Source organism: Stylophora pistillata, chromosome 10, assembly GCF_964205215.1.
Source record: "Stylophora pistillata chromosome 10, jaStyPist1.2, whole genome shotgun sequence".
Taxonomy (NCBI): Eukaryota; Metazoa; Cnidaria; class Anthozoa; order Scleractinia; family Pocilloporidae; genus Stylophora; species Stylophora pistillata.
The window spans coordinates 27108303-27135800 of record NC_142528.1 but is presented as its reverse complement, the minus strand read 5'-3'; the positions used below and the strand labels follow the sequence as shown (position 1 = coordinate 27135800).

The 27498-nt window shown below is 35.8% G+C and overlaps 1 protein-coding gene and 1 long non-coding RNA gene across 20 annotated transcripts in view; one reads left to right on the top strand and one right to left on the bottom strand.

Moving 5' to 3' along the window:
• The window catches only part of LOC148722458 (uncharacterized), a 61502-nt gene that overhangs the window by 8109 nt on the left and 25895 nt on the right, over positions 1-27498 (top strand). For 7 of the 19 annotated variants that reach the window (XM_088737092.1, XM_088737093.1, XM_088737099.1 and 4 more), the window contains 5 exons: positions 36-115; positions 5899-5983; positions 10852-10983; positions 21687-21766; positions 27066-27153. The gene's annotated coding sequence lies outside the window, so the exon portion shown is untranslated. The other 12 variants (XR_015992821.1, XR_015992823.1, XR_015992824.1 and 9 more) reach the window with 7 other exon arrangements.
• On the bottom strand, positions 15405-18756 carry LOC148722461 (uncharacterized). The gene is made up of 2 exons (XR_015992829.1): positions 18358-18756; positions 15405-16101 (listed from the first exon to the last, which is right to left on the bottom strand). It is a non-coding gene; the product is annotated as an uncharacterized LOC148722461 (long non-coding RNA).

The window sequence follows — 27498 nt, the reverse complement described above, 5'->3', positions numbered from 1 at the left end:
ATCTTTTAACGATGTGTCCACATGCTTATTTATAGGATTGAAGAAAATTTTCCCAGAATCCGTTGTTCAAAGATGGATATTTGAATTTGTAATACATATCAGTATTAATGAGAAGGTGAGATTCTCCAGCATTTTAACTAGTTCCTAATGACAAACATCTGTGACACTTCACTGCACTTAATGTGTCATTTCTTGGTTCTTACTGTATTTTAATGTCATCTGTGATCTGTTATGGAACATACACACAGATAAGGAATCCCTATGTCTAGTGCTATATTTTTAGGTTCTTGTCCCTAGTCACACAGACCATTTTGTTACGCAGTGCTCCAGTAACATATGTATATCATATGTACCATTTAAGGAACATAGTCAATCCATGGAGTGAAAATTAATATTTGAATATATTAGAGATATCAGTTTGTCATGATTGTAGGTTCCTGTTGGCCACTGCAAAACCCATTTTGTGATACAATGCTTCAGTGATGTTTGCATGCGCAAAAGACATACAAATTAACCAGAAACATTCTCTCGTGTGTACCTGAATATTTTAAATGACTATGAATATCAGTTTGTTGTATTTGCAGGTTCCTCTGCATGTCATATTTACACTCACAACGCCATAGAAATAATTGCTGAGAAAATAAAATGTAAGAAGATAAATATTTGAACCTTATATGAGAACACAGAGTGGGAGTAGGAATATTGTTTATGATCTTACAGATCATCTACCAAATTTCCTTATTGTTAAAAAATACTCTTCTTTACCTAATAATGTCAAGAACTACAATTTAAGAGATTACTCAAATTTTAATGAATCTTCTCTAAGTCAAGATATTCAGTCAGTTGATTGGGAAGATGTATTAGACGTTAATTCTGACCCTAATGTAATGTTAAAAATGAAATCTAAACTATGGATAATTACTGCATTAAGGGTCTCAATTAACTTTTTAAAAATAAACTTTTTAAGAAGTACATTACAACCAAATCATCATGCAAAATTCAGACTTTAAAGGAATAAATTAAACCACTTGCCAAAAGTGAGCAAAAACGACTATTATTAGAGGGTTCAACACCTATCTACCTGCATTACTAGCCACCGGGTTAGGGATCTCTAAAATTTGCTGGCCTGAAACACAACTTGGTAGCTTGGATCAATTTCCCTCGAGGTCTACTTCAACCCCAAACATGCAAATCTTCCTCTAAACTTATTGGTCTTTTAAAATGATAAAGAATGGTACAATCACTTTGAGTGCAAAGCGATCGTGTTTGGTGATGTGCAAGGCATCGCAACGTTGGTAGGGAGAAGACTGGGAAAGACATTAACCATTAAGCATAGAGTCTCGGATTTAGGGATGTTTACAATCGACACGCAAGACAAAATAAGTGACCCTAAGTCTATGTCTGATGCTTTTGACAATTTTTTTGCTAAAATTGGAAATAATCTGATAAAGAGTATTCCTAGTGTAAACAAATCTCCCCCTCAGCATCTCACAGCTCCATCCCAAGATATATATCTTATTAACCAAGGGCAAGGGCCGTACTGGGAGAATATCGGCCTGAGGTCTTGACAGTATGGACTGAGCGCAGCGAGGTCTGTACAAAAAAGACCAAGGGCTGATATTCTTCCAGTATGGTCCTGAGCAAGCTTGGTTAATAAGAGATTTATTATACAACTGAAGTTCAAAGGGACACAAGTGCAGTATTATTCAGGACAGTGCCCGGTCCAATACTGAGAGAATATTGACCAGCAATAGAGCATTTTGATTGGTTGATTTTAGTTATTGGCCCTCTGACTGCCCAAGTCGTGTAATAAAATTTCTTTTTATTTCCCTCTACAACTGTGGAAATTGAAAATAAAATGACTGGCCTAAAAGCTAACAAGTCTACTTTGCTCTTTAGCATCCCAGTTGATATTCTAAAAGCTACTAAACATGCTATATCCAAACCTCTAGAAGTTATATTTATTGCCTCCTTTCTATTGAAATTGTCCCAGATGAATTTTAAAATAGCTTATTATAAGTTACCCCTGTTTTTGAAAAGAACCTTAAATCAAGTTTAAACAATTATCATCTCATTTCTATTCTATCTATATTCAATAAACTATTAGAAAAATTGATGCACAAGAGAATATTAGATTTTTTGGAAAAGAAAAAAGTGCTTTATTGCAAGCAGTCTTGTTTCCATGCAAGGCACTCTACTGATCATGCTATTAAGCATCGTAGACTTGATACAGCATGCAAGTAACTGCTGTGAATTTTCTTGTGGTACATTTTTGGATTTCAGTAAAGCCTTTGATACTGTTAATCATAACATCTTAATCGAAAAACTTGATCACTATGGCATTTGTGGAGTGACAAAAGATTGGTTCTCCTCATATCTTACTAACAGATGCCAGTTTGTTACCCTGGGGCATACTGAGTTGGAGCTTCAACCTGTTTCTTGTTGTTTTCCTCAAGGCTCAGTTCTTTGCCTATCATTGTTTCTTTTGTATATTAATGACATTAGTGACTGCTCTAAAATACTAGACTGTCATTTGTTTGCAGATGATGCCAATCTGTTTTATAAGCATAAAAATCTAAAAGTGTTTGAATCCATTCTGAACGATAAATTAGTTATCCATACCTGGTTGAGTACTAACAAACTGTCACTCAATATTGATATGCCTAATTTTGTCATTTTCCACCCTCCACAAAGAAAATTGGCCTTCAATATGACAATCTCCTTAAATGGCATAAACTCAAACCAAGAGTGTTCAATAAGGTATCAGGTCTTTTAATAGATTCTAACTTATCATGGAAAAGCCATGTAAGCTGCATTGCTAAAAATATGAAACAGAATATTGATATTCTTTCTAAACTGCATTATTATGTGAATTAAGACATTCTGCTTAACCTATATTATTAAAAACTGGATCATTGGATAATGCAATTGAAGATTTTTTATTGGCTTAGCCATTATGGTATATGAGCCAATATACCATAATTTACAAATATGGTAAGCGTACGCATCAGCTTAAAATTAAAAGGGTGTCTACCATTTGTTTTTGATACCTTCTTTACGCAAGTTGATAAAAGACACAACTGCAATACCAGAAGTGCTTTGAATATGTTCTACGCTTTACCTAAAATTTAAGGGTCCTAAGCATGGAACTCTGTAAATGGAAACTCCGAATCCTTTTCTCTCTCAAAATTTAAGGAATCAGTCAAATGTGATCTTGTTAATGATTATTAGATATATGTATTCATATTATCTCAGATTTCAGTTGTTTCTTTTCCAAATTATCTGGTTAACTATTCTTTCGTTAAATTCGGTCAACCTTTTTGAACCTTGATATAAGTTATTTTATAGTTTATAATTAACAATTATTTGCCGAAGGCGAGGTGAATATCATCAAATAATCCCCGAGACTTCGTCTCGGGGATTATTTGACAATATTCACCGAACCTGAGGTGAATAATTGTTTTAGTATAATTTCAGAGCTGAACAACAGGGAAATTTCTAAAATCATAACATTTTAGTAACATTTATTAACATTTTAGCTTAACATTGTATATAAACCGCGTGGAGCGGTTTATATAGCGTCATATAAGACGACCAATCAAATTGCTGGAAACTCTTTGTTCAGCTCTGAAACTATACTAATTATGTATATAATGTTATTGGTTGTCATATTTACTACACGTATGCTTTCCTTATACTAATACTTTATACTCATATTTTAAAATCTAATTATTTCAGAATTCCCTAGTAGCTTAGTGATAGCATTTTCCTCTTCTTTTCCTTTTTTTATGTGTGTATTTGTGCTATCTTGCTGACCATTAATCTATTTTGATTTAATGTTGTTGTCTACTGGCTGTCTGGCTCTGCTAACCCCCTGTGGTTATTCCAGACAGCCAGTACTCTATTTATTTTCAATGTAATTGTTTCTTAACTCAACAAAGGCAAGGGAGTACAAATAAAGATTGTCACTGTTGTAATAGGCCACTACTGAGTCTGCGCAGTTTAGTGATCTGGTGCTGAAATTACAGCATAAGAACAAGGCTAAGTGCAAAGTTGCTCTCATCTGCTGGAGTAGTGAAAATGAGTGAAAATTTCTCTAAATTAAATGTGGGAGAGTGCAAAATTACTAGTGCGAGAGATGCATTCAGCTGAATCATGGCAGCAAAGGAAAAAAAAAGGCAGAACTGTTTGCTTTATTTGAGAAAGCTGCAGCAATGAAGCAGATTGAACTAGTCTCTTCTGCCAAAGACCTCAAAAAGCTGTTGGAGGAGTAATTACAAACAAATGAGGGCAAATTTTCAATACCTAAAGTTATGAATGCTTAGACAACTTTTTTGCATGCAGCCTGGCCAAGCCTGACCCTACTTTCTCCTACGTCATCAGTTAATCGTTGTTTTTTTTCTTGCTGATTTGCAGCAAGGGCTTACTGTAATTGGCAAAATGTTCAATATACTTGTATTTTAGTACATGCATTCCAATAAAATATATTTCAATTATAAGGGAACATTAACTCAAAATCTTATCAATGAATCACACCATTTTGTTTTGTCACAGAACAAAATAGTCTCGTGTACTATAATTTGTTTGTTCACACCCACGATTCACTAGATTCAGATTTTTTCCCTTGGGGCACCCACCCAGTCAGTTCATTTATTTATTTGTGATATGAGACAGGCTGGCCCAGTTCAGCTTTTAAGCTGGTTTAACCCTAACCCTAAAAGATACCCTAACCCTAACTTTTTCACCTGATTTTACATTAAATAGACCTATTTGATTGCTTAATCCTGAAAAATGGATTTTTCCAAAAAAACTTGGTTGTTTGTTAAATGGGGTTTGTACAAATAATGTCAAGGCCACACCACAGCTTCAGGAGTGACATTCCTGTACAGTTCTGTGAATTATGTGGATATATCAAACATTCAAACACTTAATGTGGTTGTAAAAAAATTTGTTTTATGTCCTGAGTTTTTTTTTTTTTCTTTCTTTCTTTCTTTTTATTTTTTTCTAATACTTTTTTTGTCAGATTATTTTTGATAATTTTTTGTTTAAGTTTTGTCTTTGCTCTGAGTATTTAACCCTTGTAATATGTGTGATTTGGTTGGGATGTTTCATCATCTTTGTAAATATTTATGTTCAAATTATTTCCATGTGAAAGCTTTGGGCTGCACTCGGAAATATGTTGTGATTATGGATTACCTCTTCAAAGAAGGCAAATACATTTTCATGCTGCATCAGACTACAACCCTAATTAAATTTTTAATTTTTCTGAGGCAAAACAGTCTTTCACAAAAAAAAGTGTGAGACATCTTTCTTACAATATAAAAATACTTTTATTGCTTACATGACAATAATATATAATATTTTTCCATTCTTCATATCCGGGATTCTCCGGATCAAAGTTCATCAGGAATGCACTATTTTTGAAAATAATAAAAAAATATCTTGTTTAGTGGTAGAGACTTTGAAATGCCTATTTGATAGGGTCATTGTTACTAAGCAGGTCTACTCCAAGGATAATTGTCAGGGTTCTAGAGAGGGACAATAGTGGGACAATAGTGGGACAATTGTGGGACAATAGTGAGACAATAGTGGGACAATTGTGGGACAATAGTGGGACAATAGTGGGACAATTGTGGGACAATAGTGGGACAATTGTGGGACAATAGCGGGACAATTGTGGGACAATAGTGGGTCAACAGTGCTCTATGTTGTTTGGGTTAGAGTTGTTGGATATATACTTATTTTTTTCTCCAGATTAGCTTAATGGTTATTTAAAGTGCAGACAAATCAAAGGAACCCCATTTGTATTATTAATAATTTGATGATAGTTTCCTTAAATTACCCCCAGTCTCATTGATTCATGATAAATTCGGAAAGGGGTTATCATTGTTTTTCCAGAGTTTACCTCCTCAATGTGGAAAATTGGATCATGAGGTGCGATCGCCACCCTTATAGGCCTGGAAGAATGTAGAACATGAACACAGTGAGTACAACTGCCATGTTTAGAAATTTTTTTGCACTATTAAGCTTTCTCATAACTATAGTTTACTGGTAGCTAGACTAAGCTAGGATGTGTTTATCATACAAATGCACAGGTTTTCTAAAATGTGGGATGTCCAAAATGTAATTCCCTTACAGAGATAAAAGCAGTAGAATTAGATTTGTTGGTAATCTGTGTTTAACAAACTTTCCGAGAGGCATGAAATGAATCCTCAGAAATGCATCTCCATGATCTCCTTCCTCACCCCTTGCTTGATTTTAAATGTATGCAGTATGAATTAACAATACTATTTCGTATGCAGATATTTTTGAATAATTTGCTAGAGTAGAGAATGAAAAGGCTATGTCTTCTACAAGACTCTCACTATATTGAACCTAAGGTTTCAGACTTGGGGAATACTTTTGGTGTTCCCCAGATTTAGCTTGGGTACCCTCTCTCGCATGATGCATTCAGGCCAATCACACAGAAACCAAAATATTTAATGGATGTTGATTGTAAAGAGTTCTTCTGGGCAAATGAACATGCCAATGAGAATTATTGTTAAGTGTAAGATGTTATTGTGGGAAATTCTGGAGCTTCATGGTTAGCATCCTGGTCTCTGAGTCTAGAGGGTGTAGATTTAATCCCAGACTGGGTCAATGTGTTGGTGTGTAGGTAAAGACAATTCACATGCACAGTGCCTCATAGCACCCTTATATATCTGTGTGTCTAAGAAGTTTTTTCTATATACAACTTTTAACAATTTGACAAACAGACTGGAGATGGGAACATAGATGAATATCAGTTAGGATCTGATGTTTAACATTTGACGATAAAAACTTGCGACAAAACGTTGCTTGATAACATTGTAAAATTTAAAAACGATAAAAAGCTATTGAACGCTAAAATCGACGACGTTTCGACGTTAACATGACTGTTTGATCACATGTTGATTACATGATGACATGTTTGATAACATTAACATGTTTGATTACAAAATACATTTTCATGAATGACTTTATGCGAAATGTGTGGCAGTCAATAGAGGAATTAAGAGAACTATATTGGGAGGTGATAAATTAAAATGCTGATACAACCACGGGATGTAGCCTGGTCATTTGTTTTGCTTTATAGAGTTTAGTGCTTTTTAGAGATAGATATCAGTTAGCTCGAGACAGTACTGTTGTGCAGTTTTAAAAATCGTGAGTTGTTGTTTATGTGATTTTCGCTGTATTGACTTTGAAACAGAATTCCTCGGCATTTGCTGGCTAGAGACACTTTCATGCTTTGTCGATTTATCTGCAATTTCGATTATTTTACGCGAGAAGTTCAACTGCACTTAAGATGACCATTTCTTCATGATGTTAGGTGTTTTTATAATTCTTTACTGTGTTGTTTTGTGAACGTTAAGCTCAATTCCTGCTTCCATGCGCAAAAATTCGAAGTACGCACAGCAGTTGGATTGCCTCTCACTACTTCTATACTGATAAATAAAATAAATGACAAACGAAAATTTCCCTACCTAGTTGGTGACCCTCTTTGATCTGCCTGAAAGGATATTACAACAACAAAATTGGTTAAATTTTGAGAAGTTTGGCGGAATCACAGTTGCTGTTTATACATCGTAAATCGAAAATTTGATTCCTTGAGCGCAATTAAAATCGGTACTTTAATGTACTGTGCCCCAGATATAACAGGGAAACTGAAGGTGGGCGCTCCTTTCTCGTCACCGGAACCAAAATTTGGAACGAGTTACCACTACGCATACGGATGGCGGACAGCATAAGGTGCTTCAAGCACAATATGTGGACTAATATTTTTTCGTAGCAACAATTTTTAAGTCATTTTTGTGTATAGTTTCATTTTTTCCATTCTTACTAGTTATATTGTATATATTCATACATTTTATTAGTTTCTTTACTTATCTTGTAATTATATTATATTATATTAGTTTCTATTTTCATATTGTATTATACTAGTTTTTATATTGTAATTATTTCTGAGTGAGGGCCACAAGTTTATTAGCTATGCTATTATGTGTTACCCTCGTAAAATAAAGTCTTTATTTATTTATTTATAAGTGTCTTCCCAAGTGATATGTCAAGACAGACAACAATTTTTGATGAGTTTTAAACTAGAATTAGTAGTGAAGAGACAAACGATTTCTCAACGTGATCGCTGTCAGTTCAGAAATACTAGACATGTCTGGCATGGCAAACGATCGTAGTTATAGTTAGGAACGTCTCTCAGCATTAAGAGAAGTGAGCTCGTCGCAACTTCGAAAGCTACAATTTAACACTTGATGGCAACTTCTTGCCGTGTACCATATACAGACATACATGAGAAAATGTATTACACGGGTCTTTTACTACTCACTTCACGGTTCCTTTCTGAGTTCATTTCCTTAATCCTGCAAAAAAAGATATAGATTGATGCTGGCTTGAAAAGTATACTTGTGACCGTGGAGGTTGATTGGTTTTTCGCCGCAGTCGTCGTTGAATGGTGAAGAAGAGAATACTTCTTATGTACCACTCAGAAATGCCATTTTGTTAGGGTGTTTGTGTACTAGTTCAATAAAATAGAGACTTCTTTACAATTGAAGACGCTTGACTGTGTGGTCAGTGGGTATTAAGTTGATTCGTAATAAACCCGTGAAAGTGATAAATCAGATACGATCCGAAAGTGAAAATATATGAACTTCATATATTTCATTGTATCTGATTTATCACTTTCACGGGTTTATTACGAATCAACTTAACGGCCTGCTCCTAGTTGGCTTGTTAGCTCAATTGGTAGAGCGCTGCACTAGTATCGCAGAGGTCAGTGGTTCGAATCCCGTACAGGCCTGATTTTTTTCAGGTCTGATTTTCGCTATTGCTTAAATAGCGCTATCTACTGCGAGGATCGTGCACCATATGTATCTAATACCGCAGTTCAAAATGTATGAACTTCATATATTTCATTGTATGTGTACTCAATATGTGAGCATGTCGTAGGTGAGAATTGTGTCCGATAGTGCAAGATCCAACGACTCCCAGAGGATGGGAAGTCGTAAATAACAAATACTTTGTTGCGACTCCACGGGTGACTTACCTTCTTTGCCAACCAAGCAAATGCTGAAAACGCACAGATGAATGGGGTTTTGAGGTACTTCTATACCACATGTTAGGTAACTGTCAGTCATCATATTGTTGAGCCTTCAGTTCTTCTACGGGTCACATTGCAATTGGTGCATTATCTACTTTCCTTTCTATTTTTAGTAGCTGCAATACTATTAAGATTTGGACGCCGGTAGGACATCCAGGATTCCATTGCGTGATTTGTTACTTGCGCAACAAGAATGCCACACCAAGTGTACTTGTTTGTTTTACTCTCTTAATGTGGGTCTTTGTAATTCAAACCAAGATCTTTTGACTTTGTGCCGGGCGTAGTGGGCTCAGCTGAGTTTTAAGTTACAAAGTTACTCGTTATGAAGGAAAAAAAAGGTGCAGTGGACATGGCACGTAGATAAATCAAGACCTGCTCAGTGGCGGATCCAGGGAGAGGGTCCGGGGGGTCCGAACCCCCCCCCCCCCTACCAGACCTGACGCATACAACTTTGAGACTGAAACTCTTACATCGACAAGATTGTATATCACTTTTTAACTGGCTGATTTTTTTAACGAATCCAATTAAACGGTAAGCAGCCAAGGAGTTTTAACGTGCAACCGCGATAGTCGCTGGTTCACCGAAAGACAAATAAGCCGATGATATATTGATCTCCTCTCAGCACAAGGAAAAAGAAAATGGTAGAAAACCTGACACGTGTACAGAACCCACTTACAAATTTTATCCGAGGTTGTCTCCTTACATTTGATATGTAATCTCTTTTAGCTGTCTACTGTATATATATCTAGCTCTTCGTCGAGATGTACCTTAGGAGTTGCTCAATTGCAAAAGTGCAGATTATTACTGAAAGGTGGGGCAAGGAAAGGGGGGAGGGTCAACAATCAATTTCGTGGTAAGTATCAGAGAGAAGTGTAATAGCCGCTCTTAAAGGTTACAAATAACTGACAATCCACTAATGTTAACATCAAAACCCGGAAGAAAACCTGCTTCGTGCGCAGACACCTCTACTTTTCGTAGTGACTCAAGTAGGCCAGGTCGTGGACATGTTCTTAAACCTCACAGAAGTCTCAACAACAGCCATCGTGAATAAGACAGAAAAAAAACAGAAGCCAAAATGCAACTCGACAACAGAGTTTACTTCAAACCTCTCAAAGAAGAAATAGTCAAAAACACACACGAAAGGGTTAATGAGATAATTGACCAAGTGCATCGAGGCAAACACATTGAAATACAATTTGAAGGTGATAAAGCGACGCGACAACAAAAGCCACATGGGAGTCTGTGCCTGCATGACAAAAATTCATCGTTTACCGAAGCAGAACTATCCTCGAAAGCTTCAGATGATTTCTGGGACAATTCATCGTCAGAGAACGTCGACATTTCACGACTGACAACGAAACAGCTCTCAAAAAAGTAACATATATGATTCTCTGTGCAGCTAACAAAGAGAGTTGTAACAAAGCAAAGCATAGATTTTTGAGCCCTTGACGTCATGATAACGGTTTCTGCTGTACGATTGCGAGCTCGGCTGGAACATGTTTTCAGGAATGGCGGACGATTTTTGGACGACTTTGAAGCGGTAAGAATTGGTCGTCGAAGGTTTGTTTTGAGTTTTTAATGGCAAAAAGGGTTTTAACCTGACCCAATTCAACACGCTGTAAGCAAATTAACCCAAAATAAATCGGTCAATTTTCGTCTCAGGGGCACTTTAAAGTTGTATACCATTTCATCATCATAAACATTATTATAATTTCTTGTTTTAGGTAAGACACGCTTGGGAAGAGACATTTAAAACATCTTTTAAATGTCCTTTAAATGTGTGGACGAATGACGAAGCAATGGCGAAGTGAAAACGGAGTTTAAAATTGACCTCTCTCCTGCGATCTTCACTGAAGGTATGTTCCACTGTGTTATTTTAGGTGTAAGTAGGGCTGTTCGAAGCAAATGGGATTTCTCATACAAAACCAATCTATGCAAACCTATTGGATCGAAATAAGCAGGATAAAAATTTTCCACGAAAAGCAAATGCTGACACGAAAGTTGTCGTAGCCGTACCAATTTCAGATAAGAGTAGAGTAGTACATTCTGAGAAGTTCAATGTTTCATTTGCCATGAATAAAGGGGGGAAGTTTCTCAAGAAACTGTGATGCTGCATCGATGGGGTGTAACAAGGTAATTTGGTTTTATGAACTAGGTTGAAATTCAACTTAGTTGATATAACCAAATCATTTGCCATGAGCTACGTATCAAGCGTTAGTTTGGAAAACGTTGACAAAAAGCGGAATAGTACAATTTCCTCTAAATGTTTGTAAGTTTTGGTAAGCCTTCTCATTTCGAAATTAAGCTTCTGGCAAATGAGAGATTATATCAGTATTCTGTATTTCCTTGCCTATCAATGTTAAATTGCAAAGGTACTCTAGAACCATATTGGTCGCGTAGATGTTAAGAACTGATCCGCGAGTTAAGTGAAGGGTCATCAGGGATGAATAAAGCGAGGGGTTCTCTCAAAATAGTACTGATTCTTAGCTCCAACTTGAAATCTGTCAGTTTCACTCGAACAAGGTTTGTGTTGAAGTTTGGTTAACGTTCACCTTGAAAGGGATAATTCTACATCTCCTTGATATTACTAAGTTTTGGTAAGCCTTTACATCTGAGATTAAACTCTTAGAGAACATATGAAAGATAAGATTCGCATTATATCCCGACTTCTTTATTACCAACGTTTACTTTCAGCGAAACTCTATACCCCCAAACATTTATAGATTCTTCTTCCATACTAGTTGTGAACTGTTACATTCTATCTCTGTGTAAAGTCGTGATTCAAGATTCGTATTGGTTGATGGAGGTAGTCGAAGTCACTCTTCGTCTGCCAGTGTGATAACCGTAATAATGAGTTGTTCGGTATCATTTCAACATAAAATTTATGGCAGATGTTGGAACTGATCTTACTTATTAAACACCCTTTCGTCAAAATCTTATCTTAACACAGAGGCAAACCTCTGAGAGGCTATCACGAATGACTAAAATGACGGATCTTCATGATACATCACTGAGTCTTAGCTCCAGCTCGAAACCTGAATGGTTTCTCGTAAAATAGTATTTATTCCTAGCTCCAACTTGAAATCTGTGAGTTTCACAGGAGCAAGGTCAGTTTGTTTGCTATAAGCTACGATTTGTTCAAGTTTGGCTAATGCTGTCGTAGAAAGGAATAGTTCTAGATCTTGATATACTAACTTTTGGTAGGCCTTTTCATCAGAGATTAAACTCCTGGAGAACATATGAAAGATAAGATCTATATCATCTCCACTTCCTTACTACCATCGTTTACTTTCAACGAAACTCTATAGCACCAAACATTTATTGATTCCTCTTCCATACTGCGTGTGAACTGTTACATTCTATCTCTATGCAAAGATTCAAGATCCGTATTGGTTGATGGACGTAGTCACTCCTCAACTGCCACCATGATCACCGTAATACTGAGTTGTTCGGTATCATTTCAACATGAAATGCATGCCAGATGTTGGAACTGATCTTCCTTAAACACCTTTTTCGTCAAAACCCTATCTCTACATAGAGGCAAACCTATAAAAGGCTATTACGCATGACTAAAATGAAGGATCCTCAGTTACATTGAGAAATATTTCTCATAAACCAACTTCTATTTCTTCTTAATATTACTAAGCTATTGAAAGCCTTCAACAAGTGACATATCTTTTTCTTTGAACTCCTAGCAGAACTCTTAAACCACAAAAATTTACCTCTTAAACCAAAAATTTAACTCTTAAACCACAAAAATTTAGTCAGTTCCTTTTCATTCAATCGGTTAAATTGAACATTACGTCTTTGTCAAACACGGGCTCCTTTGATTAGTTTTATTATCAGGTAAGTTGTACACTGCAATGCGAAGTTAAAGGGCGTACGGCTTCGTGGATGGACAAATACCGGATTCCCTGACTAAGAAATTGTTATCCTTGAAGTGTCATAAGCCATTTCATACAAAGTCTAAGTTATCCTATCGCCTTTTTAATCCCCGTACAAGTGACATGTAGATAATTTTTTGGTAATATGTACTAATTAACTGTGGAGCAACGTTTCCAATGAAGTCTGTGCTGAATGTGCAGAAAGATAAGTTAAAGACATTGTTTACATGTAAAATGATACCGATGGTAAACAAGATAGAGTCAAATGAAGTATTTTACTTATTTAATGTGCACCTTGTATAAAATCGTTAAAAGTAGGCAAAGATTAGCACAAGCAACTCATTAATATGCATTAACTAATAGTAAAGTAGAGATAGAGATCTAGATTACCACAATGCCAATCAAAAACTCGCCGAAAGGTACGCTTGATGATAATCTTTTGTAGAGTCCACTTTTGAGACTCCATGAAGTCTAGGGGTGGAAAGTTTGTTTTGTATTTGATCACTCGCGTAGGGAGCGCCCAAGCGAGAAAGTTCTATAGATGGCTGGGTTAAATTATAGAATGATTGATTTCCTTTCATAACTCCCCTACGGGAGTGATAAAGAACAACGCCGCTGTAGTTTCTTAACTGAGAGCTTAAGGCTTCCCAGTGTTAACTTTCTTCCTTCCATTTTTTGAGTTTGAAAAGCAGAATAACAAATTAATAAATCAATAAATCAATTTTTTTTCTCAGAAATTGATATGATTCAATTTGGTTTATAATCTTTCTCCTGATTAACAAAGCCGACTTCCCAGTTCATGCTCTTTTGATTCTTTTGAATTGACTACATAATTAAACATAGGCATGCTACGCATGCAGGAGTTATTTTTTTAGATACGTAGGTTGAAATGGGACACTATATAACTGATGCTGGTGTCTAAATTGTTGGCAAAAATAAACTGCATTGGTACAATACTTCCTGCAGTCCCCTCCACAGCCCTAATTTGAACTTGTCACGCAACGCTATCTCTCTCTCCAACATTGCATGACGAGACTAAACAACAACCTGCTCGTTGGTTCAAATTGTGCTTATTGCCGTTCCTTCGTCAGAGACAAAGTCCTAGTTATTATTCTGACCATTAAGGGCCAGTATCAGAAATTATGTTTGGTTTTTCCTGTGCAAGAAAATGCACAGTAGCGTGCAGTTTTTAATTGGCGTAAAGTAATGTGGTGGCATATCCAGGGAACGAGGTTGAGTTTTGACATCGAGTGTCAGTCAGATTTGAAGTACTGGCCGCGCATCAACGATAAGCTTGTTACAGTTTATACTCATCTTTCGAGTGAACTTAACTATATTTATTTAAAGTACAAGCCTAATACTGTGAATCACTACTATTGTTAACGTACTGATGAAAACAACAACCCTTGGGAACAGTAATACAACCATCTTATGTAAACGTTGGCGATTGAAACCATCCGTAAATAAATATTGCGAAAAAAACAATTGTACTTTTCTCACCAAAAAAAAAAAACTTGTGGAAGTCACTGCCACATACCTTTAATTTCAATCAGTCAAAAATCTTGAGGTCTATAAAATGCCTTCTGTGATATATCGTTCCGAGGCAAAAAAAACTTGAAAGGTTTGTTATTAGATGTAAGCAAGAGAAATCCTTGTAAATAAAGTCATCGCGTTCAAATACAACTCTTTATTGAGTGATCCCGCCTTTCCTCCGGCGATTTTTGTAATTTCAAATTTTCATGGATGGCATCAACTTGTTCCGAAGTCTTAGCCTCCATAACTCACCATGTTAACAAACCATGAAAAGCACTCGACAGCGATTTTTTCTAAAACAGCAAAGCCTTCAATTAATTCGAACCAATTCAATTCAATCCGCTGATCCACAAATCCGGCCCAAATATAGGCTCCGTGTAGCTTCTTGTTCAGTAACAGATGGTTGCCTCAAAATACTCTTCCATATAATTTTGCAGTGGAAAGCTCTATTTTATCTCTTACAACCTCTGGACAAAGATATTTTCCGGTCTCCGTTCTTCGAACAAGTGAAAGTAGATTGGATAATAAGGTGGGCTACTTAATTGCTTGTTGCCTACCTGGACTTTGCCCTTTGCGTGCGAAATACGTGATAAAACGCAGTTTGTTTACAGGAAATTGACACGCAATGGGGTAAAGTCCAGGTTAGCTATAAGCGAATTTTATTGGTAGAAAACGCCTAAGCACGTGAGAGTTGCGTGGAAAATTAACCGACCACACCATTCTGTCCCTTGTGAAATATTTTTCATTGAGGTAGATTTATGTCATAAAATTTGCGTTGTTTACTGGAAAATGGCATTTCATCTAAAAAAATCTAATCCATACTGGCGAGTTAAAAGTAACACGCAATTGTAACGGGAAAGTATCGTTTAAACAATATTTAATTCATGGAGGACTTTTAGAAGCAAAGAAACGGATATGTAACATGGCAGTCGACGCAGAAAGTAAATGTAACTTGGTGGTCGTTTCAACCGCTGCTAAAAGAACAACCATATGGCAAAAAAAAAAAAAGATTATCAATCAAATATGATTTACGTAAATATCTTGCGCAAGATTTACTAGAGTCAGTAAAACTAGCCTTTCCGAAACAACACGCTATAGCGCTAAATTCGTGTTAGGCCTCCAGCTGACGGTGTATGCGTCGTAAGTGAAGGAGCGGTACACAAAACATGCACGTTTTAACTCGCTAATCGGTAGAAAAAGTTCCCTGACGACCTTTCAAATCCAGACAGATCATAGCGATAAAATCCTCACGAAGAACATGAGCCATTGCACTGAATAGATGGTTTTACAACTCTTGTAGATGTCATCTTACCTCGTTCCTTGAGCGAAAATCAAAATTGGAATCGCTGATTAACTCATATATAGCAATGAAATATCCTGAAGTTGCTCCTATCAACATCTGAAGTAATATTTGATTCAAAATTTTTCTCATGTTCCACTCAGTCTCCTTCAGAAGGAAGAATAAGCATAGTCGTACAACGATCACAACTGATACATTTCCTTACTTCGCAAACCGCTCTCTCCGACTCAAGCGTTGATTCGCTGAAATTTGAAGACCTGTCAAACACCAAAAAAAAGATGCGCCTATCAGATTGCTTAGAGATACACCAAATTGCGCTGATCAGATTTCACTACACCACAATACACCAATCTATACGCTAACATATAGTTATTTTTTTTTTAAAAAATAACTCAAAAATAAACCGGACCTGTCTCTGTCTAGTCATCGTCATTGACGAAATGGGTCACTGAGGGACAGCGTTACGGTAACGCATGCGTTGTGGCAAGGCTTAAACGTTGGAAAGCTTTTTCAACCTTTATCGTCGCCACTGGCCGTGCAGTTTCATCGTTCTCTATCTTTGTCATACGCTGATGAGTCTTAAAAAGAAACACCTTATTTTCTTAAAGCAGAATCTACAGTGTGTTTTTTGTCTTCTCTGTTCTTCAAATATTTGCCGGATGAGGCTTCGTTTAGAATTTCGTTCATATGTGTTCCCAGGCGAGTATGCTTATCGGAAATCCACAACAGCTACCTCCAATGGAGAGATCAGCTTCAGAAATTGCTAAACAACACTAGGCAGTCGTTGCAAGCTGACTAAAAAGACAAAGGTAGCCATACTGTTCACAGTGATTTCCATTTCCACCATTCTTTACTCACTCGAAGGTAGCCTGCGAACAGGCTCCCCGTGGCCCGTTCGCAGGCTAACTCGAAGGATGAGGGAAGTCTATTTCGAGTTCTTCCTCTGGAATGCATCTTTCGATTCATGTCAAAATTATGTCTTTCTCGGTAAAATGTGTGAGATGGTGTATGAAGAGGAAGGTTAGTGGGAATTTCTTCGAGAAAACTACGCACAGAACACAACAGTATACAACGAACAACCGCCATCTTGGATAATGTGCATTGAGTTCTGTTACAACGTGCTGAGCCTGATAATTTTTAGCGAGCTGTTGTGAATAATTTACATAAGTTATTTGAATGGTTTTTGAGACAAATGTTGTTAGTTTGAGTGGAGATAATTCTAAGTGATGAAAATAAAATCTCCAACGCAAATAGCCTATTGTTTACATGTTTTCTTTGTATGAAAGAGTGATTTATGGTAAACAAGACATTCATGTGCAGTTCAACTCCTGTGACACCACGTGCACAAGTCATTTGAACACACCGTTTTGTTTTTGTAAAGTACTGCTGTCACAGGAGAAAAAAATTTCTTTAGTGAGCCAGAATTAACACCTTGGTGGGGGCTACTACCAATTGTGCTGCAAAGCATTGTGTTAGGAATGAGAGAAAGGTTCTTCTAAAGGAGTCTGATTGCAATTAACAGAAATGAATGATATTTTCACCAAAGGTTAATGTATTGGTAAAGAAATTATCCTCACAGGTGAGCCACAATGAAAGAAATTACAGAGTAACTCAGACATGTTGATCAGTACTTTGATATCTACAGCAAAGCCAAGCCAACAACATCAGCCAGACAATAGTCAATTCAACATGAAGTCACCAGTTAGTTCGAATGTTCAAGATCAACATAGGTCAGCTTAGCAGCCTTATCCTGAGACTGTGTCAGTAAAAATATGCTTGATGTCATCCCTAACCATTGCCTTATTTGGCTGTGTAACACCAGAACTGTCTGATTGTAACAAAGCTTATCAAATCAGACAGTGAACCAATCAATGTTAGTTACTAAGAAAATACAACCAATTCAATTCAAGGAAAATATTGTGGTGAACAGGTTGCCTACCAGCAGTTAAAAAATGAAAATGAATTGAATGAAGTGATCCCTTCAAAGACTATGTGAAAAGAACACTAGGCAGTTACTTGAGTTACAGTATAACAAATCAAGCTAAAAGCCAGAAATTTTGTGAAATATCACTCACATCAAAGAATCTTTCAGTAAGTTTCTCACATTTTTACATCTGCCACAACACAATTACAGGAAGAATTGGATAAGTAATCATGAATTGACTGAACACTTAGCATGAGGTTGATACAAAATTATTAGGACAGTTATCATCATATTGTATAAGAAAGACCAAAGAGTTGTATTCAATAACAAACTGCTTAAAAAAAAGTACTTGATTGAATGCAAAATTATTAAGCCATGATATGAGTTAGTGAATCGATTTACATTTTGAATAAATTTTCAACGCTGTACTGTTTCTGACAGAAATTGTGGACAAGTAACGGTGAACAAGCAATTTACACTAGCCAGATGGATTCCATAATCGGAAGCTTTAACTTAAACTTAGTAAAGCGAAAATGGAACAAAATAAAAAAAAAAAAAAAAGAAAGAAAATAACTCAAGGCTACCTCACCTGGAACAAGTACTGCAATTCGATTGAATCTCTCCGAGATTCAGCGCGGCGAATATTCGATCGGTCGCCATATTTGACAGGTGGAAAATTTCTACCAGAACTTTCACGCCGCGCTGAATCATGCGCTTGAAAACACAAACTACTGCCTGCAAGCAGGCTGGTGATTTCTTCGCCGTGAGAATTTCTTTCAAAAACGATTCGGAGTTGCAGTAGTCAGTTCTGCTAGGGTTGAAGACATCAGTTGTCACGAGAGCTTGTTGTCCTGATCCGAAAGAAATATACCCATAAATTTCTTTGAGCCATGTTCTGATCCGAGATCAAAGTTCTTGAGTATGTAGCTGTACAAAATCAATTAAGAGTAGCCAAAAAGAATGCTTCATTTGCCGCCTTATTGTTTTATCGTTGTTAACGAAAGCCGTGTTCCGACGTGCGGGCTCACATTTAAGCTAGAAAACTTGTTTCTTTACCGCAGTTAATTATTTTCCAGTTGAAAGTTAATTAATTATTATCTCACTTAAGATTTCGTCATGATAATGATAATTCCGACTGATTTTAATCAGTTAACAAATAAAATTGTTCAATAGTTAGCAAATAAATGCCAGATTGAAATATAAGATTTGCTGCATGGTTTTCACAAGTTATATCCAATATTAACTAACCGATTTATATTCTTTTTTGGAGTTGGCGCAATATGTCTGCAATTTCTCGATTTCTTATGGAAAATCCAATCTAAATCAAACAAAAAATGATAACGCTCTGTTAGGAAAACACGCTGCAGTTGTGTGCAGCGTGTATAATGTTATATTATTAAAAACTAGATTATTGGATAATGCAATTCAAGACTTTTTATTGGCTTAGCCATTATGGTATATCAGCCAATATACCATAATCTACAAATATAGTAAGCGTACGTGTCAGCTTAAAATTAAAAGGAAGCTAAAAATTTAATAAAATTTAATAATTTAATTCAACGTTTTTAATAAAACAATTATTCCACGAGCGCGCGTTGGATATGAGATGATTATAGCCAACTCGGCGCTACGCGCCTCGTTGGCTATCTATCATCTCATATCCAACAAGCGCGAGCGGAATAATTGTTAAATATATTATAATATTTAACAATTATTCCGCTCGCGCTTGTTGGATATGAGATGATAGATAGCCAACGAGGCGCTACGCGCCTCGTTGGCTATCTATCATCTCATATCCAACAAGCGCGAGTGGAATAATTGTTTTATTAAAAAAACGCCCCCAAGATATTAGACAAATCTTCTCGACTTTATTTTGTAAGAAGAAACCGGATGGTACAAGGTACAGATATTAGATTATGGTATATTGGCTCATATACCATGATGGCTAAGCCAATCAAAAGTCTTGAATTGCATTATCCAATGATCCAGTTTTTAACAATATAGAATAGTATAGAATATTATCATATTATCGATAATAAACTCTCTTGGTTGCCACATGTAAAATCTTTGAGCAAGCGTTTTTCAGCAAGAGTGAAGAAACTCAAACACTTAAAAGGACTCCACAATCGCATCTTAGAGTCAATTTATTTCAAAGGTATTATTCCAAGTATTACGTATTCAATTGCACTATGGGGATCTTCAAAGTCACTTCAGACCCTAGAGGACATTCACATTGGAGCCGCGAGATTTATTTTTAACCTAAAGGAATCTGCCCCCAACACTGAACTCCTGGCAGCGACAAAATGGAAGTCCTTATCATACATCTACAAAAAGAGGATTGCAACTGTATCTTATCAGGCATTTTACAATAGAGCTCCGGCTGGTATAAGCTATCTATTTATTAAACACTCTCCGTTGAGAAATCTAAGGGACAGTCTGAAACTATACATGCAACGCCCTAAAAGTGACTTCCGTCGATCTTCCTTCTCTCACCACGCGTCTATTCTGTGGAACAACTTACCCATGTACTTAAAGAGCAAACCGAACACTGTTTCTTTTAAATCTGCTCTTAAAGCAAAATCCGACATTTTAGATAAAATAACATTTAATGGTTTACAGGGAATAAATAAAGACATTGTAAATTACATATATTAATGTTATTTTACTATTTTTATTTATTTTATTTATTTTTAACACTACAGCCGATGAACTGTAAATTATCTTACTAGGTACTACATCTTTTCTTACTTACCATAAATTCACAAGTTTGTTGTTATTATTATTTAAATTTTGTAGATACACATTAGTTTTAAGTCCACATCAGCTTTTTAGCTGCCTTTTATTGATATACGCGACAAATAAAGTATGTATGTATGTATTTTGTTTTAACAATTTTCGAACCATTTCTATAAGTGAAACATTCGTCAAGTTTAAGAGACATGCGTTTAAGATGTGACCAACGAAAAAATTATTCTTTGAAGTCACGACATGTTGCAAACGTTTGCATAGCGGGGGAGGGCACAAAATCCCATCCCGTACAAGAATCGGTAAAGTGTTGAGCCTTTTCGGGATCATATCTTGGTTGGGTTTTAGCAAGTCACTTGAAATTGGTCATGGAAATTAATTTCGTAGCACTCTTTCTCAGTGAGTTTGTGTTGGCATGGGTTGGATTGCGTCCATCATGACAGATGAAGACTAGAAAACTGGATGTTTGATGATGAGATCTTCATCGCGGGTCAGCAGGCCTGACGGGAAAATCCAGCCCGTTCCCTGAACCAATCAGATTGCAGAATTTCTTGCATTCCTTCTGCTCAAGCGTAAGGAGTGGAAGAAAGCGTAATTCCGTTTACTGTTTCCACTCAAGACCTAGTGAACAGTGGTATACGAGGAATATTCTGCAAAGGTATCTGCAGATCTACCACTTTCCAGAATGGTTATTTCGATGCCAAGGCAAAAATGACGACAAAAAAAACGCGAGCGCTCGAATTTTTTGTGCGAAGCCATAACGACAATGTTGCTGCTCTGATTGGAACCTTCGCCTTCAGTGTTTTGAATCATTATTCATCGTTACTCCGATTTAAGCTTTAGAATTTTATTTCAGAGAAGAGGGTCAAAAGTTTATAGATGGTTGTAGCTGTTATTTGGAAAGAGTTCCATATAACCCCATAAATAATTATGCATTCATTTCATAAAGACTAAATATAAAGGTTTCTTTGCAACACTCTATGCATAATTAATGTATGGGGTTATATGGAACTCTTGCCAGTTAAGCATCAGACACAGTACTATATGCAAATCAATTTGTGATTGTATGAAGAAGTCAGGAAAATCATTTAATCATATATTAGTTATTCTCCTTAGTCACACTGTCCATTTTGTCACACAATTTTTCAATGGTGTGTATATACTTATTTATAGGATTGAAGAAATTTTTCCCAGGATCCGTTGTTCGAAGATGGATGTTTGAGTTTGTAATACCTATCAGTAAATATGAGAAGGTGAGATTCTCCAGCATTTTAATTGGTTCCTAACTACAAACATCTGTGACACTTCACAGCACTTAATGTGCCATTTTTTGGCTCTTACTGTATTTTAATGTCTTTTGTGATCTGTTATGGAATATACACACAGACAAGGAATCCCTATGTCTAGTGCTATATTTTTAGATTCCTGTCCTTAGTCACACAGACCATTTTGTTATGCAATGCTCCAGGAATATATGTATATCATACATACCAGTTAACAACATTGAAGAAACATAGTCAATCCATGGAGTGAAAATTAATATTTGAATATGTTACAGATATCAGTTTGTCATGGTTTTAGGTTCCTGTAGGTCACTGCAAAACCCATTTTGTGATACAATGCTTCAGTGATGTGTGCATGTACAAAAGGCATACAAATTAACCTAAAACATTTTCTTAGATTTTCTCGTGTGTACATGAATATTTGAAATGACTATGAATATCAGTTTGTTGTATTTCCAAGTTCCTCTGCATGTCATATTTACACTCATAACACCATAGAAATAATTGCTGAGAAAGTAAAATGTAAGAAGATGAATATTTGAACCTTATATGAGAACACAGAGTGGGAGTAGGAATATTGTTTATGATCTTACAGATCATCTACCAAATTTCCTTATTGTTAAAAAATACTCTTCTTGACCTAACAATGTCAAGATCTACAAAAGAGATTACTCTAATTTTAATGAATCTTCTCTAATTCAAGATATTCAGTCAGTTGATTGGGAAGATGTATAAGACTTTAATTCTACTGCATTAAGGGTCTCAGTTAACTTTTTAAAAATAAACTTTTTAAGAAGTACATTACAACCAAATCCAGATATTATCATGCAAAATTCAAACTTTAAAGGAATAAATTAACCACATACTAAAAGTGAGCAAAAATAACCATAATTATAATGATTACTTCCATACAAATATGTTTGATTCTAAAAAGGTTTGAAAGGAGATAAGACAACTTGCAAACCTTAGATCCAGGTCTGACAGTAGTGTCACTAAATCACTTACTGAGGATGTTGAAATAAGTGACCCTAAGTCTATGGCAGATGCTTTAAACAGATTTTTGCTAAAATTGGAAATAATCTGACAAAGAGTATTCCTAGTGTAAACAAATCTCCCCACCAGCATCTCACAGCTCCATCCCAAGATATATATCTTATTAACCAAGGGCGAGGGCCGTACTGGGAGAATATCGGCCTGAGGTCTTGACAGTATGGACCTCGCTGCGCTCGGTCCATACAAAAAAGACAGAGGGCCAGTATTCTTCCAGTACGGTCCTGAGCAAGCTTGGTTAATAAGAGATTTATTATACGACTGAAGTTCAAAGGGACACAAGTGCGGTATCATTCGGGACCATTCGGGACAGTGCCCGGTCCAATACCGAGAGAATATTGACCAGCAATAGAGCATTTTGATTGGTTGATTTTAGTTATTGGCCCTCTGACTGCCCAAGTCATGTAATAAAATTTCTTTTTATTTCCGTCTACAACTGTGGAAATTGAAAATGAAATTACTGGCCTAAAAGCTAACAAGTCTACTGGGCTCTTTGGCATCCCAGTTGATATTATAAAAGCTACTAAACATGCTATATCCAAACCTCTAGAAATTGTATTTAATGCCTCCTTTTCTACTGAAATTGTCCCAGATAAATTTTAAAATACCTTATTATAGTTATGCCTGTTTTTGAAAAGAACCTTAAATCAAGTTTAAACAATAATTATCATCTCATTTCTATTCTATCTATATTCAATAAACTATTAGAAAAATTGATGCACAAGAGAATACTAGATTTTATGGAAAAGAAAAAAGTACTTTATTGCAAGCAGTCTGGTTTCCATGCAAGGCACCCTACTGATCATGCTATTCTAAGCATCGTAGACTTGATACAACATGCAATTGACTGCTGTGAATTTTCTTGTGGTACATTTTTGGATTTCAGTAAAGCCTTTGGTACTGTTAATGATAACATCTTAATTGAAAAACTTGATCACTATGGCATTAGTGGAGTGACAAAAGATTGGTTCTCCTCATATCTTACTAACAGATGCCAGTTTGTTTCCCTGGGGCATACTGAGTTGGAGCTTCAACCTGTTTCTTGTGGTGTTCCTCAAGGCTCAGTTCTTTGCCTATCATTGTTTCTTTTGTACATTAATAAGATTAGTAACTGCTCTAAAATGGTAGACTGTCATTTGTTTGCAGATGATGCCAATGTGTTTTATAAGTATAAAAATGTAAAAGTGATTGAATCCACTCTGAACGATGAATTAGTTATCCATACCTGGTTGAGTGCTAACAAACTGTCACTCAATATTGATATGCCTAATTTTGTCATTTTCCACCCTCCACAAAGAAAATTGGCCTTAAATATGACAGTCTCCTTAAATGGTATAAACTCAAACCATGAGTGTTCAATAAGGTATCTAGGTCTTTTAATAGATTCTAACTTATCATGGAAAAGCCATGCAAACTGCATTGCTAAAAATATTTAACAGAATATTGGTATTCTTTCTAAACTGCATTATTGTGTGAATTAAGACATTCTGCTTAACCTATATTATAAAAAACTGGATCATTGGATAATGCAATTGAAGATTTTTTTTTGGCTTAGCCATTATGGTATATAAGCCAATATACCATAATTTACAAATATGGTAAGCGTACGTGTCAGCTTAAAATTAAAAGGGTGTCTACCATTTGTTTTTGATACCTTCTTTACACAAGTTGATAAATGACACAACTGCAATACCAGAAGTGCTTTGAATATGTTCTACGCTTTACCTAAAGGAAGAACAAATTAGGGCCTATTCAACATAAGAGTTAAGGGTCCTAAGCATGGAACTCTGTGAATGGAAACTCTGAATCCTTTTCTCTCTCAAAATTTAAGGAATCAGTCAAATGTGATCTTGTTAATGATTATTAGATATATGTATTCATATTATCTCAGATTGCAGTTGTTTCTTTTCCAAATTGTCTGGTTAACTATTCTTTCGTTAAATTCTGTCAACCTTTTTGAACCTTGATATAAGTTATTTTATAGTTTATAATTATGTATATAATGTTATTGGTTGTCATATTTACTACATGTATGCTTTTCTTATACCAATACTTTATACTCATATTTTAAAATCTAATTATTTCAGACTTCCCTAGTAGCTTAGTGATAGCATTTTCCTCTTCTTTTCTTTTTTTTATGTGTGTATTTGTGCTATCTTGCTGACCATTAATCTATTTTCATTTAATGTTGTTGTCTACTGGCTGTCTGGCTCTGCTAACTCGCTTTGGTTATTCCAGACAGCCAGCACTCTATTTATTTTCAATATAATTGTTTCTTAACTTAACACAGGCAAGGGAGTACAAAATAAAGATTGTCACTGTTGTAATAGGCCACTACTGAGTCCTCGCAGTTTAGTGATCTGGTGCTGAAATTACAGCTGCACGAGAACAAGGCTAAGTGCAAAGTTGCTCTCATGTGCTGTAGTAGTGAAAATTTCTCTAAATTAAATGTGGGAGAGTGCAAAATTACTAGTGCAAGAGATGCTTTCAGTTGAATCATGGCAGCAAAGGGAAAAAAAAGGCAGAACTGTTTGCTTTATTTGAGAAAGCTGCAGTAATGAAGCAGACTGAACTAGTCTCTTCTGCCAAAGACCTCAAAAAGCTATTGGAGGAGTAATTGCAAACAAATGAGGGCAAATTTTCAATACCTAAAGTTATGAATGCTTGGACAACATTTTTGCATGCAGCCTACCCAAGCCTGACCCCAGTTTCTCCTATGTCATCAGTTAATTGTTGTTTTTTTTCTTGCTGATTTGCAGCAAGGGCTTACTGTAATTGGCAAAATGTCCAATGTACTTGTATTTTAGTACATACATTCCAATAAAATATATTTCAATTATAAGGGAACATTAACTCAAAATCTTATCAATGAATCACACCATTTTGTTTTGTCACAGAACAAAATAGGCTCGTGTACTATAATTTGTTTGTTCACACCCACGGTTCACTAGATTCAGATTTTTTCCCTTGGGGCACCCACCCAGTCAGTTCATTTATTTATTTGTGATATGAGACAGGCTGGCCCAGTTCAGCTTTTAAGCTGGTTTAACCCTAACCCTAAAAGATACCCTAACCCTAACTTTTTCACCTGATTTTACATTAAATAGACCTATTTGATTGCTTAATCCTGAAAAATGGATTTTTGGAAAAAACTTGGTTGTTTGTTAAATGGGGTTTGTACAAATAATGTCAAGGCCACACCACAGCTTCAGGAGTGACATTCCAGACTCTGTGTGAGAAGTGTCCTGACCAGTGCAGTTCTGTGAATTATATGGATATATCAAACATTCACACACTTAATGTGGTTGTAAAAAAATTTGTCTTCTGTCCTGAGTTTTGGTTTTTTTTTCTTTCTTTCTTTTATTTTTTCTAATGCTTTTTTTGTCAGATTATTTTTGATAATTTTTTGTTTAAGTTTTGTCTTTGCTCTGAGTATTTAACCCTTGTAATATGTGTGATTTGGTTGGGATGTTTCATCATCTTTGTAAATATTTATGTTCAAATTATTTCCATGTGAAAGCTTTGGGCTGCACTCGGAAATATGTTGTGATTATGGATTACCTCTTCAAAGAAGGCAAATACATTTTCATGCTGCATCAGACTGCAACCCTAATTAAATTTTTAATTTTTCTGAGGCAAAACAGTCTTTCACAAAAAAAAATGTGAGACATCTTTCTTACAATATAAAATTACTTTTATTGCTTACATGACAATAATGTATAATATTTTTCCATTCTTCATATCCGGGATTCTCCGGATCAAAGTTCATCACGAATGCACTATTTTCAAAAATAATAAAAAAATATCTTGTTTAGTAATAGAGACTTTGAAATGCCTATTTGATAGGGTCATTGTTACTAAGCAGGTCTACTCCAAGGATAATTGTCAGGGTTCTAGAGAGGGACAATAGTGGGACAGTAGTGGGACAATTGTGGGACAATTGTGGGACAATTGTGGGACAATAGTGGGACAATTGTGGGACAATAGTGGGACAATTGTGGGACAATAGTGGGTCAACAGTGCTCTATGTTGTTTGGGTTAGAGTTGTTGGATATATACTTATTTTTTTCTCCAGATTAGCTTAATGGTTATTTAAAGTGCAGACAAATCAAAGGAACCCCATTTGTATTATTAATAATTTGATGATAGTTTCCTGAAATTACCCCCAGTCTCATTGATTCATGATAAATTTGGAAACGGGTTATCATTGTTTTTCCAGAGTTTACCTCCTCAATGTGGAAAATTGGATCATGAGGTGCGATCGCCACCCTTATAGGCCTGGAAGAATGTAGAACATGAAGAACACAGTGAGTACAACTGCCATGTTTAGAAATTTTTTTGCACTATTAAGCTTTCTCATAACTATAGTTTACTGGTAGCTAGACTAAGCTAGGATGTGTTTATCATACAAATGCACAGGTTTTCTAAAATGTGGGATGTCCAAAATGTAATTCCCTTACAGAGATAAAAGCAGTAGAATTAGATTTGTTGGTAATCTGTGTTTAACAAACTTTCCGAGAGGCATGAAATGAATCCTCAGAAATGCATCTCCATGATCTCCTTCCTCACCCCTTGCTTGATTTTAAATGTATGCAGTATGAATTAACAATACTATTTCGTATGCAGATATTTTTGAATAATTTGCTAGAGTA